Source organism: Oncorhynchus clarkii, chromosome 6 (genome assembly GCF_045791955.1).
Source record: "Oncorhynchus clarkii lewisi isolate Uvic-CL-2024 chromosome 6, UVic_Ocla_1.0, whole genome shotgun sequence".
Lineage (NCBI taxonomy): Eukaryota > Metazoa > Chordata > Actinopteri > Salmoniformes > Salmonidae > Oncorhynchus > Oncorhynchus clarkii.
This window is the reverse complement of record NC_092152.1, coordinates 78,474,175-78,493,836: the sequence shown is the minus strand read 5'-3', so window position 1 is coordinate 78,493,836 and position 19,662 is coordinate 78,474,175.

The window sequence follows — 19,662 nt, the reverse complement described above, 5'->3', positions numbered from 1 at the left end:
AAACCAACCACCCCTGGTCTCTCTTGTCCATGCTATGGAAATATGGTTTTTCGAATGTCCACTTGTTTGATTTTCTACAATATCAAAGGTAATATACATCAGATAACATGCTAGACAAGTTGGCCTGCCTTGTAGGTAATGGAGGAGAGAGAAAGGGATATGCTTGTTTTTTAGTTTCATATGCTGAATTGCTTTGGTTGCTTGTCAAAGATGCAGCAGCTGTTTTTTGTTGTTGTTAAATGAGGAATGCCACTCCGGCAAGGACATTGGCCTGTGAGAAAAAAAAAGTTACATCACTTCCACATTAGGCATACTTTACTGGGAAGAAATGTGTTCAATTGTCAAGCTCAGGAAATAATCTTATTGAAATAGATATATTTCGTGCAAAATACATTTTGTGAAAAACAATTTGCCAAATGGTGTAAAAATTGGCAATATTTTCCAGAATCATACTTGGGGCTGGGTTTGAAAGGTTGGTGAAGAAATGTTCCCATTCCACCATGTTGAATTCTCAGAACATCTTACTGTCTCTTACAAACATCTAAACACAACATAGCTCTTGAATAAGGCAGATAAGTAATAGTTATAGTAGACTTATTCCAGACAGCTATCGTTGAATAGTAGACCTATTAAATATCAATATCAATATTTTACAAACCAATTGTCACACTACATGGACAGTAGCAGAGAGGTAAGTAGCAGTATACCTATTGAAGACAAATATCCACAGGCAAACTATTGCTTATTTGATCAAAATTATGAAACTACCAAAAGCCAACCAACTTGTGTTCTTCCTAATGAATATTCAGTGTGCTATCTCTGAATAAGTTAGCACTTTGGTTGAACAGTGATTCCCTGAATAGCTACTTTGAAACGGATGTGTGCACATTAGGGGTTTGTGATGAGTCTTCAAAGACTATTAAAAGCAATAACCAAATGTAGGAAGTGATGTATGGGTATTTCTGACCTTTTGTTTGCACAGACAATAAAAAACACCTATGGTTTGAAAGATGATTATGCATGAGGTAATTATTCTTTGTATTCCTTTTACTACCAAATTCTCAGCCATCCAAATGAGAATATTAGTAGAGAATATTGGCTATCCATAACTGAGCCATATCCAGATACAGAATATATCCAGGACATTTGTAAATGAAATGCATTGATCTCTGCATGCCCCCCCCCCCCCCTGTAAAACATTGATATTTCCATAAGCTGACATTGCTTACAGGCCAGTAAAGACCCAGGTGGATATTGCTTTTCATGTTTGGTGGCATCTTGCAGTAAGACTATTAGATCCCAGGGAGACAGTGTATTCCGACTGAGATACACATGGAATCCAAAGCTAAGGGCCGTTTTCACTAAACAGCTATTGAAATATTTAAAGACTTGATGTCTCTCGCTGTGAGTAAGGCTCAATCATGTTTCTCTCTCCAGGCCCAAAAGCCTGTAATACTGTGCCACTCACAGACAGGATGAGTTCAATCCCGACCTGTTGGAGTGTGTAAGGCCTAAAGCCCCTCTCTGCACATGGACACATGGGGACTTCCTGGCTGGCATTTCCTCGCCCTTTTCTCACATTATTATTTACCTGCTATGGATCTTCTTGACTTTCAGAATCGTCTTTACTTATTTTTCCGGGGCTGAGATCAGGGGGGATTGTTCAAGCAATTTCTGCTCTGTGGACCAGCGGCGTCTTATTTTCCAAAGGTAATGGGTTTTTCTGCACTGCGGTTTTGCTGTGAATTGCTTCAGAAGGCACAGTGTCTTCGCGCCTCCTTTGGGACTGTGAGACTGGACAGAACAAAAGAGGATGGGATCTTTACAACTTGCCGGTAGGAGGGAAATAGAGTTGAGCCTAAAGGTATGGTAGGTTATCACATAAGCCAGGGGTACACTAATTTAGATGTCGAAGTCGCCAGCATTGCTGGTGTTCACCCTTTCCATTGCGTCAGAGACCTGGGACATCAGGGGCATAACGTTCGGGTAGAAATATATACTGTAGAACAAACATGCCTGACTATGACATGTAGAATAATGAATCATTTTGTCTCTTATTCATGACATTTCTATCTGCAACGTTCAACCATGTTTTCCTTCTGAACATGTCCCAGGTGAGAAAACTCTCTGGCCAATCAGTGACACGAATAAGTCAGAAAAACAGCAGTACTTCAGACCCTGAGGATTAGATTTCCCCATTCCTATCTCCAAGCAATGCCAACAGGCAGCTGCCATACAAATACTGTACTGAATACCATGTGTCAACTGTAAATCACTTTGAATAGCATCATCTGCTAAATTACCATTTTACACTACTCCTATCTTGTTTAGCAACTTTGGAATCCATCCCTACAGATAACGTCACATAACGTTACTTTCTCCAAAGTTTAATTCTTCAAAACTTATCCGCCTTAGTTATTGTGATCATGCTAAGCCCAAGTTTGCCTTGTTCGACTTGTCTTGAGTACTTCCCCTCTCTGGGAGCATGAGCGATAGCTCTAACTACCCCTGTGCTGCTGGTAGGTGATAACCTGAGGTACCCACAGACTCAGATCTCAGTCTGGCTTGGGGGGGATCTAATTCCACCTGTGTGTCTGTGTGAGCATGTACATGCATGCATGAGTGAGTGTGTGTCTCCAGCATATACGCTATAGCTCTGTAAAATTCAGCACAACTCTCCACATCCCTGGTCTTTTTCTTCCTTCAAATGCTTATCTGCCTCCGAGGATTCACTGAGGGGGATTTGAAAGCTCCAGTTGATTCATACGTGAGCGAGAGAAGAGGACGCTGGAATGGAAAGTCAGACTGTGAAGAAAAGGAGGACATCTCAGAGAGAGATAGCAGAGTCTCATAACTTACAAAACTACTTACCTTGCGTATTTGGGGGACTTGAATGATGCACCTGAACCAACCAACCAATCAATCAATCAATCAATCAAATGTATTTATATTTATCAGCAGTTTTCACAAAGTGCTTGTACAGAAACCCACCCTAAAACCCCAGAGAGCAAGCAATGCAGATATTGAAGCACGGTGACTAGGAAGAACTCCCTAGAAAGGCTGGAACCTAGGAAGAAACCTAGAGTGGAACCAGGCTGTGGGGTGGCCAGTCCTGTTTTGGCTGTGCTGGGTGGAGATTATAAGAGTCCTTGGCCATTAAGGCTGGATCATTCTTTAAGATATTCAAACGTCCATATAGATGACCAGCAGGGTCAAATAATAATCACAGTGGTTATAGAGGGTGCAACAGGTCAACACCTCAGTAGTAAATGTCAGTTAGCTTTTCATAGCCAAGCATTCAAAGGCCGAGACAGCATGTGCGGTAGAGAGAGAGAGAGACGAGAGAGAGTCTAAACAGCAGGTCCTGGACAAGGTAGCACGACCGGTGAACAGGTTAGGATTCCATAGCTGCAGGCAGAACAGCACAAACTGGATCAGCAGCATGACCAGCTGGACTGGAGACAGCCAGGAGTCATCAGGCCAGGTAGTCCTGAGGCATGGTGTTTGGGCTCAGGTCCTCCGAGAGGGAGGGAGGGACAAAGAGAGAGAGAGAGAGAGAGAGAGAGAGAGAGAGAGAGAGAGAGAGAGAGAGAGAGAGAGAGAGGGAGGGAGGGGGATTAGATTTAGCATACCTAAGATCACACAGGACACCAGATAAAAGAGCAGAATTACACCAGATAGAACAGACTGGCCCTAGCCCCTCGGCACATAGACTATTGAAGCAAAGATACTAGGGACTGAGACAGGGTGGGTCGGGGGACGCTGTGGCCCCGTCCAAAGTTACCCATGGACAGGGCCAACAACCAGGCAGGATATAATCCCACCCACGATGCCAAAGCACAGCCCCCACACCACCAAACGGATATCAACAGACCACTAACTTACTACCCTGAGACAAGGCCGAGTATAGCCCACAAAGATCTCCCCCACTGCACAAGCCTGAGGACAGGAAGAGAGATCAAGTCACTGACTCAACCCACTTAGGTCAAGTATAGCAAAAAAAGCCTGGCTAGACATGATGCACCCCTCCTAAGGACGGCATGGGAGAACGTGAGCAAGCCAGTGATTCAGCCCCCATAATAGGGTCAGAGGCAGATAATCCCAGTGGCGAGAGGTGAGCCTACCAGGCAGAGACAGCAAGGGTGGTTCATGCTTCAGACCCCTGGGCCAGACTACACTCAATCATAGGACCTACTGAAGAGATTAGTCTTCAGTAAAGAATTAAAGGGATACTTCAGGATTTTGGCAATGAAGCCCTTCATTTACTTCCCCATAGTCATATGAACTCATTTTTATATCTCTGCAAGCAGGTTGAAGGAAGTTACTAACTAGTGTTTCCCATAGACTTCCAGTCATTGCGCTAACACTGGTTAGCATTGGGTCACAAAACTATTTCTATCTTTCTTCACACTGGATGCAGAGACATAAATGGTATCCATGAGTTCATCTGACTCTGGGGAAGTCCACTGAAAGAAAATATAAACGCAACATGACATTTTTTTTAAGAGTTCATATAAGAAAATCAGTCAATTTAAATAAATAAATGAGGCCCTAATCTATGGATTCCACATGACTGGGAATAGAGATATGCATCTGTTGGGCACAGATACCTTAAAAATAAGGTAGGGACATGGATCAGAAAACCAGTCAGTATCTGGTGTGACCACCATTTACCTCGTGCAGCACAACACATCTCCTTCGCATAGAGTTGATCAGGCTGTTGATTGTGGCCTGTGAAATGTTGTCCCTCTTCTCTTCAATGGCTGTGCAAAATTGCTGGATCTTGGCAGGAACTGGAACGCGCTGTCCTACACATTGATCCAGAGCATCCCAAACATGCTCTATGGGTGACATGTCTGGTGAGTATGCAGGACATGAAAGAACTGAGACATTTTCAGCTTCCAGGAATTGTGTACAGATCTTCCTGACATGGGGCCATGCATTATCATGCTGAAGCATAAGGTTATGGTTGTGGATGAATGGCACAACAATGTGCCTCAGGATCACGGCATCTCTGTGCATTCAAATTGCCATTGATAAAATGCAATTGCGTTCTTTGTTGCAGCTTATGCCTGCCCATACCATACCATAACCCTACTACAACCATGGGGCTTTCTGTTCACAACATTGACATCAGCAAACCGCTCACACACACGACATCATACACACTGTCTGCCATCTGCCTGGTACAGCTGAAACCGGGATTCATCCATGAAGAGCACACTTCTCCAGCGTACCGAAGGTGAGCATTTGCCCACTGAAGTCAGTTGTGCAGTCAGGTCAAGACCCTGGTGAGGACAGCGAGCATGCAGATGACCTTCCCTGAGACGGTTTCTGACAATTTGTGCCGAAATACCTCAGTCGTACAAACAAACCGTTTCATTTAGTTGTCTGGGTGACTCGTCTCAGGCGATCTTGAAGGTGAAGAAGCGGGATGTGGAGGTCCCGGGCTGGTGTGGCTACATGTGTCTGTGGTTGTGAGGCCGGTTAGACGTACTGCCAAATTCTCTAAAACGACATTGGAAACAGCTTATGGTAGAGAAATTAACATTCAATTATCTGGCAACAGCTCTGGTGGACATTTCTGCAATGTGTTGTGTGACACAACTATACATTTTAGAGTGGCCTTTTATTGTCCCCAGCACAAGGTGCACCTGTGTAATGAGCATGCTGTTTAATCAGCCTTTAATATGCCACAGTTGTCAGGTGAATTGATTATCTTGGCAAAGGAGAAATGCTCACTAAGAGGGATGTAAACAAATGTGGCACAACATTTGAGAGAAATAAGCTTTGTATGTATGGAAAATATCTGGGGTCATTTATTTCAGCTCATGAAACATGGTGCCACCAATTTACATGTTGCATCTATATTTTTGTTAAGTATACATAACGGGCTTAATTGCCAAAATCCTGAAGTATCCCTTTAAAGGTTGAGACCGAATCTGAATCTGTCACATAGATCGGCAGACCATTCCATATTTATTTTATTTAGCTCTATAGGAAAAAGCCCTGCACAAGGCTATCACAACTTGATCAAGTCCAAAGAGAGTGTTTTTTAGTGTTTTACTGTTTTAAGAGTGTGTGAGGTCAAATTAAGCTATTCATCATACTAGCAGTCAGGTAGTCTGCAACAGATTGGTACATAAGGTGTCAGTACACAGAAAGAACTGATGCGATCAGTCAGATTCTGAACTATATAGTGGTTTTCACTTTTACAACAGAAACCAATCTTCTCTGATATCACACTGTTCTACACTTTTGTTATTATTCTGGAAAGACAGGGAGGTCCATCAAAAGGAAACGTCTTTCCCCTTCTTCCCTCCCTCCCTATATGGGGCGAGACGTCTCAGTAGAAGTGGATTTGCGACTCACACCCAGAATGATGCTGCACCTCGGAAAGTTTCCTAATCATACACGCTTATCGGCCTGAGAAATGGGTCACCGCGGAGCCATACTGCCGTTGCTGTAAAGCAGTAATCACCTCCACACTGCGACACAGCCACATCAAGAACAAGGTTCTGGGCAATTGAAGTTATGAGTAACCTGTCTCCAGTGCAGAGAAAACAATGAGCTGAGGAGCACGGGTAGCTGGAAACAGACATAAAAGTCACACTGAGTGATGATTCATGTGCTATGCTTGGATGTTAGCGCTGGCTAAATAGGCTTGTAAGGACGATGGGTAAGGATGGAGTGTCAGAGAAGCCAAAAGGGGTCAGACAATGAATTTGTGCTCTGAAAGATTAAAGTAGCCTTTCATGTTTGGAGCTCCAGAGGGGGACTGAGGGGTTCCCTACAGAGCTTAACCCATAGCCTTTATTTCCATCACGAAATGACAACCTATTCCCTATGTAGTGCACTAGGCCAACTATTGACCAGAAGGGCAGGGGAACACCATTAGAATTCAAAGAGGTCCAGTGGCTAACATTTTCTCCCCCCAAAGGTCCAAACCATTAAAATGTCTAACGTGCGCTATGATTTGGGGGCATATGTAGTTCTTATAGCTTTATAGCTAATAAATAAAGTACTACATTTCAATAACATTTCAACAATATTTATTGCACATTTTCAATGCAGACACAATAAACATGAGGTAAAATAAATATGCAGCCTAAACATAAATAAAAGTAGGTCTATCACAAATGTTCTCCTTTCAATCAAAACAAGACTGCATCTTCACAAAAAATAACAAGTGCCTGTTTCTGAAAAAAATGCTTAGATTTTGAACAAATAAGAAACCACAGGTTTAATTTGTATCTTTCCTACTCTCTCACACTTCACTTCTCCATCTCTCTTCTTTGGTGAGAGAAATGGGCTATTGCTTGCCCTGCCAGTCATTTGAACCTTGGCTGGAATGGAGTCAGTGCCATTCTCATGCACATACAGTGGGGCAAAAAAGTATTTAGTCAGCCACCAATTGTGCAAGTTCTCCCACTTAAAGATGAGAGAGGCCTGATGAGAGAGGCCTGTAATTTTCATCATAGGTACACTTCAACTATGACAGACAAAATTAGAAAAAAAATTCCAGAAAATCACATTGTAGGATTTTTAATGAATTTATTTGCGAATTATGGTGGAAAATAAGTATTTGGTCAATAACAAAAGTTTATCTCAATACTTTGTTATATACCCTTTGTTGGCAATGACAGAGGTCAAACGTTTTCTGTAAGTCTTCACAAGGTTTTCACACACTGTTGCTGGTATTTTGGCCCATTCCTCCATGCAGATCTCCTCTAGTGCAGTGATGTTTTGGGGCTGTTGCTGGGCAACACGGACTTTCAACTCCCTCCAAAGATTTTCTATGGGGCGCTCTCTGGGACCTGCGCTGAGCCAGTGCATTATGTGTACATTGAAAAAAAGTGTTGCTTCATCATTATTTAATTTAACAATTATTTATGAGAAATGTGTCCAGGTCCAGATAGAACCTTCACTCGGTCTGGACCCGGACCAAGGTCCGCCAATTGTGCATCTCTGCTATAGGGCATAGGGTCCTGTTTGGGAGGAACACAGAATAAGCTTACAAAGCATACTTCTATGTCTATCGAAGAATATAGTATAAGCATGGGATGTTCTCCTTATTAGTCTAGGGCCGTAGAAACATCCACCTAAAAGGTTTCACCAGTTACCATATCACCATTTGAAGTAACTGGTGAAACATTTTTGATCAATGTTTCTATGGCCAAATTTCAACCCCATATAATTGAATGTCTTTCTACATGTCAATGAAGAAAGCATTACTACATGTCAAGTTCAAAGTTGAAGTATATATTATTGCTCCTATTCGTCACTTGCACTTATGGTAAAAGCTTTAGAACAGGTAGTGATCATGTTAAAAGAACCAACAGAACACATTAACTACAACAATATTCCCAGTTACGTAAACTGAACACTGGGAATTATTGTAATGAGCCCCGCCCCCAAACAAGGCCAGCCTGGATGGACTAAATATGGGCCAATCATAGGTATATTTTCGGGGCTGGTCCGTACTTGATTTGGCCCAGAAAGGGTTGCGTATTGATTGGTCTATATCTAGTCTGCCCAGACCGGTGTGGTGATACTGATGGTCTAGATCTAGTCTGCCCAGACCGGTGTGGTGATACTGATGGTCTAGATCTAGTCTGCCCAGACCGGTGTGGTGATACTGATGGTCTAGATCTAGTCTGCCCAGACCGGTGTGGTGATACTGATGGTCTAGATCTAGTCTGCCCAGACAGGTGTGGTGATACTGATGGTCTAGATCTAGTCTGCCCAGACCGGTGTGGTGATACTGATGGTCTAGATCTAGTCTGCCCAGACCGGTGTGGTGATACTGATGGTTTAGATCTAGTCTGCCCAGACCGGTGTGATGATACTGATGGTCTAGATCTAGTCTGCCCAGACCGGTGTGGTGATACTGATGGATTATACGGTGACGTGGAGAATGAACGTGGAAAGAGCTGTCATGTATGAACCACGAGAACGAATACAAACAAGAGGTATCACTTTTCCATTTTCATTATTTTAAAGTCATATTATTTATCAGTCTGATTTTAATTAAAGAAACAACCATTAAAATGCGAGCAAATCGCCCACCTCATTATTTTTATTTGGTGAAGCAATTCAACTGAAATCAAATCAATGTTGGCAGTTCAAAATACAATGGTATTAGTCAAACATCGGCCTACTTGGTGTAATTTGTTGATACTCAGAAGTCTACTGCTACGTTTTTGATCAGTGATGATTTGTATCATAGTTTTCTGATATGATATTTGAGAAAAGAGGCGAATAAATATGATCCTCTTTGATATTCTCATTGCCTATTTAGGAAATAAACAATATTTGATATTATGCACAAAACAAACAAGTGTCAACTTTCACATGCAGGCTACACTGTTCTACAATATTAGTGTATTGCAAAAATAGGTAGGTCTAACTCCGCTCAGAGAATCAACTTCTCAGGTGTCATCTAATAGGCCTTTAGCAATTCAACATCGGTTTTCATCAAAAGCTAGTTACAGTGGGCTTAGTGCATGCAAAGTCTGGTCAAAGAGTGTTCTTTTCAGTTACGCTGTACCCCTTTAGTGATTGAACCTACAAGTTCTATGCTCAGTTAACTGAGACAAACAGTCACGTGTACTTATTTGGAAACAAGTATTTGAAAATAGTTTGAAAATAGTATTTATAGGAAATTGTTAGAAAACAATTGCTTATACTTCAAATAGAAGTAGTTGATTCCGCCACATTATTTGAAAATACTCAAATACACAGAAAATAAGTATTGATTTAACATACATGTATTTGAACCCTGGTCTGACTGCCCCACACCTTCATATTGGGTCCACATGAAAAACAACTCAGAACAGCCATCTCTCTATCAGCTAGGCAGGTCATTAGATCACCTAGGAAACCAAGTACTATCCCTTGGGCCCTGGACCGGCATACTCCCCCCTTAAATGTCATACTATCAAATGATCAAAGGCAACAATCCATGTGCCCCAAACAATATATTTTGAGTATTGTTGTACAGAAACTGTATATTTAATGTTGATGTACAAAAATGATATATTTAGAGTGTTCTTGTTCAGAAACAATATATTTAGCTTGTTGTTTTACAGAAACAATATATTTAGAGTGTCGTTGTACAGAAACAATATATTTAGAGTGTCGTTGTACAGAAGATATATATTTAGAGTGTTGTTGCACAGAAACAATATATTTAGTGTTGTTGTACAAAGGGTCTAACCATCAGATACTTTTCAATAAAGGGGGAGATAGACAGATAGCCGATAATTAATATCAATACTGCACTCTGTTAACAACTTGACCTAGCTCCCAAACAGCCACTGGTGTGGTTAACTAAATGCCTGGGTAGTCTTGAGCAGTAACAGGGAAACAGCAGTAGTGATGGGAAACAGCAGCAGTAACAGGGAAACAGCAGCAGTAACAGGGAAACAGCAGCAGTGAGGGGAAACAGTAGCAGTGATGGGAAACATCAGCAGTAACAGGGAAACAGCAGCAGTAACAGGGAAACAGCAGCAGTGAGGGGAAACAGTAGCAGTGATGGGAAACAGCAGCAGTAACAGGGAAACAGCAGTAGTGATGGGAAACAGCGAGTGATGGGAAACATCAGCAGTAACAGGGAAACAGTAGCAGTAACAGGGAAACAGCAGCAGTGAGGGGAAACAGTAGCAGTGACAGGGAAACAGCAGCAGTGATGGGAAACAGTAGCAGTGAGGGGAAACAGCAGCAGTGATGGGAAACATCAGCAGTAACAGGGAAACAGTAGCAGTGATGGGAAACAGTAGCAGTAACAGGGAAACAGTAGCAGTAACATGGAAACAGTAGCAGTAACAGGGAAACAGCAGCAGTGATGGGAAACAGTAGCAGTAACAGGGAAACAGCAGTAGTGATGGGAAACAGTAGCAGTAACAGGGAAACAGCAGTAGTGATGGGAAACAGTAGCAGTGAGGGGAAACAGTAGCAGTGACAGGGAAACAGTAGCAGTGAGGGGAAACAGCAGCAGTGATGGGAAACATCAGCAGTAACAGGGAAACAGTAGCAGTAACAGGGAAACAGCAGCAGTGAGGGGAAACAGTAGCAGTGACAGGGACACAGTAGCAGTGATGGGAAACAGTAGCAGTAACAGGGAAACAGTAGCAGTAACAGGGAAACAGTAGCAGTAACAGGGAAACAGCAGCAGTGATGGGAAACAGTAGCAGTAACAGGGAAACAGCAGTAGTGATGGGAAACAGTAGCAGTAACAGGGAAACAGCAGTAGTGATGGGAAACAGTAGCAGTAACAGGGAAACAGCAGCAGTGATGGGAAACAGCAGCAGTGATGGGAAACAGTAGCAGTGACAGGGAAACAGCAGCAGTGATGGGAAACAGTAGCAGTAACAGGGAAACAGCAGCAGTGATGGGAAACAGCAGCAGTGATGGGAAACAGTAGCAGTGACAGGGAAACAGCAGCAGTGATGGGAAACAGTAGCAGTAACAGGGAAACAGCAGCAGTGACAGGGAAACAGCAGCAGTGATGGGAAACAGTAGCAGTGACAGGGAAACAGCAGCAGTGATGGGAAACAGTAGCAGTAACAGGGAAACAGTAGCAGTAACAGGGAAACAGTAGCAGTAACAGGGAAACAGCAGCAGTGATGGGAAACAGCAGCAGTGATGTGGAAACAGCAGCAGTGATGGGAAACAGCAGCAGTGATGGGAAACAGTAGCAGTGATGGGAAACAGTAGCAGTAACAGGGAAACAGTAGCAGTAACAGGGAAACAGTAGCAGTAACAGGGAAACAGCAGCAGTGATGGGAAACAGCAGCAGTGATGGGAAACAGCAGTAGTAACAGGGAAACAGTAGCAGTAACAGGGAAACAGTAGCAGTAACAGGGAAACAGTAGCAGTAACAGGGAAACAGCAGCAGTGATGTGGAAACAGCAGCAGTGATGGGAAACAGCAGCAGTGATGGGAAACAGTAGCAGTAACAGGGAAACAGCAGTAGTGATGGGAAACAGTAGCAGTAACAGGGAAACAGCAGTAGTGATGGGAAACAGTAGCAGTAACAGGGAAACAGCAGCAGTGATGGGAAACAGTAGCAGTAACAGGGAAACAGCAGCAGTGATGGGAAACAGCAGCAGTGATGGGAAACAGTAGCAGTGACAGGGAAACAGTAGCAGTAACAGGGAAACAGCAGTAGTGATGGGAAACAGTAGCAGTAACAGGGAAACAGCAGCAGTGAGGGGAAACAGTAGCAGTGACAGGGAAACAGTAGCAGTAACAGGGAAACAGTAGCAGTGATGGGAAACAGCAGCAGTGATGGGAAACAGTAGCAGTAACAGGGAAACAGTAGCAGTAACAGGGAAACAGCAGTAGTGATGGGAAACAGTAGCAGTAACAGGGAAACAGCAGCAGTGAGGGGAAACAGTAGCAGTGACAGGGAAACAGCAGCAGTGATGGGAAACAGTAGCAGTGAGGGGAAACAGCAGCAGTGATGGGAAACATCAGCAGTAACAGGGAAACAGTAGCAGTAACAGGGAAACAGCAGCAGTGAGGGGAAACAGTAGCAGTGACAGGGAAACAGTAGCAGTGATGGGAAACAGTAGCAGTAACAGGGAAACAGTAGCAGTAACAGGGAAACAGTAGCAGTAACAGGGAAACAGCAGCAGTGATGGGAAACAGTAGCAGTAACAGGGAAACAGCAGTAGTGATGGGAAACAGTAGCAGTAACAGGGAAACAGCAGTAGTGATGGGAAACAGTAGCAGTAACAGGGAAACAGCAGCAGTGATGGGAAACAGCAGCAGTGATGGGAAACAGTAGCAGTGACAGGGAAACAGCAGCAGTGATGGGAAACAGTAGCAGTAACAGGGAAACAGCAGCAGTGATGGGAAACAGCAGCAGTGATGGGAAACAGTAGCAGTGACAGGGAAACAGCAGCAGTGATGGGAAACAGTAGCAGTAACAGGGAAACAGTAGCAGTGACAGGGAAACAGCAGCAGTGATGGGAAACAGTAGCAGTGAGGGGAAACAGCAGCAGTGATGGGAAACAGTAGCAGTAACAGGGAAACAGTAGCAGTAACAGGGAAACAGTAGCAGTAACAGGGAAACAGCAGCAGTGATGGGAAACAGCAGCAGTGATGTGGAAACAGCAGCAGTGATGGGAAACAGCAGCAGTGATGGGAAACAGTAGCAGTGATGGGAAACAGTAGCAGTAACAGGGAAACAGTAGCAGTAACAGGGAAACAGTAGCAGTAACAGGGAAACAGCAGCAGTGATGGGAAACAGCAGCAGTGATGGGAAACAGCAGTAGTAACAGGGAAACAGTAGCAGTAACAGGGAAACAGTAGCAGTAACAGGGAAACAGTAGCAGTAACAGGGAAACAGCAGCAGTGATGTGGAAACAGCAGCAGTGATGGGAAACAGCAGCAGTGATGGGGAACAGTAGCAGTAACAGGGAAACAGCAGTAGTGATGGGAAACAGTAGCAGTAACAGGGAAACAGCAGTAGTGATGGGAAACAGTAGCAGTAACAGGGAAACAGCAGCAGTGATGGGAAACAGTAGCAGTAACAGGGAAACAGCAGCAGTGATGGGAAACAGCAGCAGTGATGGGAAACAGTAGCAGTGACAGGGAAACAGTAGCAGTAACAGGGAAACAGCAGTAGTGATGGGAAACAGTAGCAGTAACAGGGAAACAGCAGCAGTGAGGGGAAACAGTAGCAGTGACAGGGAAACAGTAGCAGTAACAGGGAAACAGTAGCAGTGATGGGAAACAGCAGCAGTGATGGGAAACAGTAGCAGTAACAGGGAAACAGTAGCAGTAACAGGGAAACAGCAGTAGTGATGGGAAACAGTAGCAGTAACAGGGAAACAGCAGCAGTGAGGGGAAACAGTAGCAGTAACAGGGAAACAGTAGCAGTAACAGGGAAACAGCAGCAGTGATGGGAAACAGTAGCAGTGAGGGGAAACAGCAGCAGTGATGGGAAACAGTAGCAGTAACAGGGAAACAGTAGCAGTAACAGGAAAACAGTAGCAGTAACAGGGAAACAGCAGCAGTGATGGGAAACAGCAGCAGTGATGTGGAAACAGCAGCAGTGATGGGAAACAGCAGCAGTGATGGGAAACAGTAGCAGTGATGGGAAACAGTAGCAGTAACAGGGAAACAGTAGCAGTAACAGGGAAACAGTAGCAGTAACAGGGAAACAGCAGCAGTGATGGGAAACAGCAGCAGTGATGGGAAACAGCAGTAGTAACAGGGAAACAGTAGCAGTAACAGGGAAACAGTAGCAGTAACAGGGAAACAGTAGCAGTAACAGGGAAACAGCAGCAGTGATGTGGAAACAGCAGCAGTGATGGGAAACAGCAGCAGTGATGGGGAACAGTAGCAGTAACAGGGAAACAGCAGTAGTGATGGGAAACAGTAGCAGTAACAGGGAAACAGCAGTAGTGATGGGAAACAGTAGCAGTAACAGGGAAACAGCAGCAGTGATGGGAAACAGTAGCAGTAACAGGGAAACAGCAGCAGTGATGGGAAACAGCAGCAGTGATGGGAAACAGTAGCAGTGACAGGGAAACAGTAGCAGTAACAGGGAAACAGCAGTAGTGATGGGAAACAGTAGCAGTAACAGGGAAACAGCAGCAGTGAGGGGAAACAGTAGCAGTGACAGGGAAACAGTAGCAGTAACAGGGAAACAGTAGCAGTGATGGGAAACAGCAGCAGTGATGGGAAACAGTAGCAGTAACAGGGAAACAGTAGCAGTAACAGGGAAACAGCAGTAGTGATGGGAAACAGTAGCAGTAACAGGGAAACAGCAGCAGTGAGGGGAAACAGTAGCAGTAACAGGGAAACAGTAGCAGTAACAGGGAAACAGCAGCAGTGATGGGAAACAGTAGCAGTGAGGGGAAACAGCAGCAGTGATGGGAAACAGTAGCAGTAACAGGGAAACAGTAGCAGTAACAGGGAAACAGTAGCAGTAACAGGGAAACAGCAGCAGTGATGGGAAACAGCAGCAGTGATGTGGAAACAGCAGCAGTGATGGCAGCAGTGATGGGAAACAGTAGCAGTGATGGGAAACAGTAGCAGTAACAGGGAAACAGTAGCAGTAACAGGGAAACAGTAGCAGTAACAGGGAAACAGCAGCAGTGATGGGAAACAGCAGCAGTGATGGGAAACAGCAGTAGTAACAGGGAAACAGTAGCAGTAACAGGGAAACAGTAGCAGTAACAGGGAAACAGTAGCAGTAACAGGGAAACAGCAGCAGTGATGTGGAAACAGCAGCAGTGATGGGAAACAGCAGCAGTGATGGGAAACAGTAGCAGTAACAGGGAAACAGCAGTAGTGATGGGAAACAGTAGCAGTAACAGGGAAACAGCAGTAGTGATGGGAAACAGTAGCAGTAACAGGGAAACAGCAGCAGTGATGGGAAACAGTAGCAGTAACAGGGAAACAGCAGCAGTGATGGGAAACAGCAGCAGTGATGGGAAACAGTAGCAGTGACAGGGAAACAGTAGCAGTAACAGGGAAACAGCAGTAGTGATGGGAAACAGTAGCAGTAACAGGGAAACAGCAGCAGTGAGGGGAAACAGTAGCAGTGACAGGGAAACAGTAGCAGTAACAGGGAAACAGTAGCAGTGATGGGAAACAGCAGCAGTGATGGGAAACAGTAGCAGTAACAGGGAAACAGTAGCAGTAACAGGGAAACAGCAGTAGTGATGGGAAACAGTAGCAGTAACAGGGAAACAGCAGCAGTGAGGGGAAACAGTAGCAGTGACAGGGAAACAGCAGCAGTGATGGGAAACAGTAGCAGTGAGGGGAAACAGCAGCAGTGATGGGAAACATCAGCAGTAACAGGGAAACAGTAGCAGTAACAGGGAAACAGCAGCAGTGAGGGGAAACAGTAGCAGTGACAGGGAAACAGTAGCAGTGATGGGAAACAGTAGCAGTAACAGGGAAACAGTAGCAGTAACAGGGAAACAGTAGCAGTAACAGGGAAACAGCAGCAGTGATGGGAAACAGTAGCAGTAACAGGGAAACAGCAGTAGTGATGGGAAACAGTAGCAGTAACAGGGAAACAGCAGTAGTGATGGGAAACAGTAGCAGTAACAGGGAAACAGCAGCAGTGATGGGAAACAGCAGCAGTGATGGGAAACAGTAGCAGTGACAGGGAAACAGCAGCAGTGATGGGAAACAGTAGCAGTAACAGGGAAACAGCAGAAGTGACAGGGAAACAGCAGCAGTGATGGGAAACAGTAGCAGTGACAGGGAAACAGCAGCAGTGATGGGAAACAGTAGCAGTAACAGGGAAACAGTAGCAGTAACAGGGAAACAGTAGCAGTAACAGGGAAACAGCAGCAGTGATGGGAAACAGCAGCAGTGATGTGGAAACAGCAGCAGTGATGGGAAACAGCAGCAGTGATGGGAAACAGTAGCAGTGATGGGAAACAGTAGCAGTAACAGGGAAACAGTAGCAGTAACAGGGAAACAGTAGCAGTAACAGGGAAACAGCAGCAGTGATGGGAAACAGCAGCAGTGATGGGAAACAGCAGTAGTAACAGGGAAACAGTAGCAGTAACAGGGAAACATTAGCAGTAACAGGGAAACAGTAGCAGTAACAGGGAAACAGCAGCAGTGATGTGGAAACAGCAGCAGTGATGGGAAACAGCAGCAGTGATGGGAAACAGCAGCAGTGATGGGAAACAGCAGCAGTGATGGGAAACAGCAGCAGTGATGGGAAACAGCAGTAGTGATGGGAAACAGCAGTAGTGAGGGGAAACAGCAGTAGTGATGGGAAACAGCAGTAGTGAGGGGAAACAGCAGTAGTGATGAGAAACAGCAGTAGTGAGGGGAAACAGCAGTAGTGATGGGAAACAGCAGTAGTGATGGGAAACAGCAGCAGTGAGGGGAAACAGCAGCAGTGATGGGAAACAGTAGCAGTGACAGGGAAACAGCAGCAGTGAGGGGAAACAGTAGCAGTGACAGGGAAACAGCAGCAGTGATGGGAAACAGTAGCAGTAACAGGGAAACAGTAGCAGTAACAGGGAAACAGTAGCAGTAACAGGGAAACAGCAGCAGTGATGGGAAACAGCAGCAGTGATGTGGAAACAGCAGCAGTGATGGGAAACAGCAGCAGTGATGGGAAACAGTAGCAGTGATGGGAAACAGTAGCAGTAACAGGGAAACAGTAGCAGTAACAGGGAAACAGCAGCAGTGATGGGAAACAGCAGCAGTGATGGGAAACAGCAGTAGTAACAGGGAAACAGTAGCAGTAACAGGGAAACAGTAGCAGTAACAGGGAAACAGTAGCAGTAACAGGGAAACAGCAGCAGTGATGTGGAAACAGCAGCAGTGATGGGAAACAGCAGCAGTGATGGGAAACAGCAGCAGTAACAGGGAAACAGCAGTAGTGATGGGAAACAGTAGCAGTAACAGGGAAACAGCAGTAGTGATGGGAAACAGTAGCAGTAACAGGGAAACAGCAGCAGTGATGGGAAACAGTAGCAGTAACAGGGAAACAGCAGCAGTGATGGGAAACAGCAGCAGTGATGGGAAACAGTAGCAGTGACAGGGAAACAGTATCAGTAACAGGGAAACAGCAGTAGTGATGGGAAACAGTAGCAGTAACAGGGAAACAGCAGCAGTGAGGGGAAACAGTAGCAGTGACAGGGAAACAGCAGTAGTGATGGGAAACAGCAGTAGTGAGGGGAAACAGCAGTAGTGATGGGAAACAGCAGTAGTGATGGGAAACAGCAGCAGTGAGGGGAAACAGCAGCAGTGAGGGGGAAACAGTAGCAGTGAGGTGGAAACAGTAGCAGTGAGGTGGAAACAGCAGCAGTGATGGGGAAACAGCAGCAGTGATTGGAAACAGCAGCAGTGATGGGAAACAGTAGCAGTGATGTGGAAACCAGCACACGAGCAACAGTTATTCTGGTCAGGTCAAGACTTCTTAGCCCTTTGGTCGTTCACCAGAAGCCAGCTGTTTCTCCTCAATATGCTTGACTCCTTTGTGTGTGTTAGCAAGTAAACAATACTAGATGCAAAAATATGTGGTTGGTCATTCTGTCAACAGACACAGGCTGCTAAACGTTATGGAAATCTGAAAGCTGTCAAATGTTGGGGAATCCATGATGAGAGGAAATTACTGTAAGAGGATGAGATTAGTTCATGGGCAAGGACAGTATTGAATGGACTGACGCACACATACGAACAAATACACAAACATACATGCACATACACAATCCTCAGGATACAAGTGAAGTAGGGCAAGAGGACAAAATACAAGGCTAATAGGAGGATAACCCCAGTTGAAAAAAGCAGAGCACATTTTCTCCTCAAGGAGCAATGTGCTGATAGTGAATACAACAAACAAATCCTCTTCCAGTGAACTTCATGCTCCCAATGTTAGGCAACTCGGGGTCTGTGAGTGTTGAAAGCTAAGATGGGCTGCATCCTAAATAGCACCTTCATCTTTATATAGTGCACTTCTTTGTGTTCTAAATGGGGAATAGGTTGCCATTTTTTACACAGACATGGTGATTTACCATAGGAGAATACACAGCCACATTCCCAGCACAAAGGGTTAGTTGAGGTCCAAATTGAGGTCATTGTGCATGACTGGATTTTATGCCAAAATCTCCTGTTGACTTCATTGCATTATTTATGCAAAAGTCTGAGGTCTCTATTTGAACAAATCTCGTACAATGGTAAATCTTAGAGCAGCGTTATGGGCGCAGTTGCTGGTGGTGGCGTGAAAGGGATGAGTTTTGATGAATAAACAAGTTGTAGGTGTGTCAAGGCATTTATTTAATTTTATTTATTTCACCTTTAGGCTAGTTGTGAACAAGTTCTCATTTGCAACTGCGACCTGGCCAAGATAAAGCAAAGCAGTTCGACACATACAACACAGAATTACACATGGAATAAACAAAACATAGTCAATAATACAGTAGAACAAAAGTAAAACAAAAAGTATATATACAGTGAGTGCAAATGAGGTAAGATAAGGGAGTTAAGGCAATAAATAGGCAATTGTGGCGAAGTAATTACAATATAGCAATTAAACACAGGAATGGTAGATTGGCAGAAAATTAATGTGCAAGTAGAGATACTGGTGTGCAAAGGAGCAAGATAAATAAATAAATACAGTATGGGGATGAGGTAGTTGGATGGGCTGTTTACAGATGGGCTATGTACAGGTGCAGTGATCTGTGAGCAGCTCTGACAGCCTGTGCTTAAAGCTAGTGAGGGAGATATGAGTCTCCAGCTTCAGAGATTTTTGCAGTTCGTTCCAGTCATTGGCAGCAGAGAACTGGAAGGAAAGATGACCAAAGGAGGAATTGGCTTTGGGGGTGACCTGTGAGATATACCTGCTGGAACGCGTGCTACGAGTGGGTGCTGCTATGGTGACCAGTGAGCTGAGATAAGGCAGAGCTTTACCTACCAGAGACTTGTAGATAACCTGTAGCCCGTGGGTTTGGCAACGAGTATGAATCGAGGGCCAACCTACGAGAGCGTACAGGTCACAATGGTGGGTAGTGTATAGGGCTTTGGTGACAAAACGGATGGCACTGTGATAGACTGCATCCAGTTTGTTGAGTAGAGTGTTGGAGGCCATTTTATAGATGACATCCCTGAAGTCGAGGATCGGTAGGATGGTCAGTTTTACGAGGGTATGTTTGGCAGCATGAGTGAAGG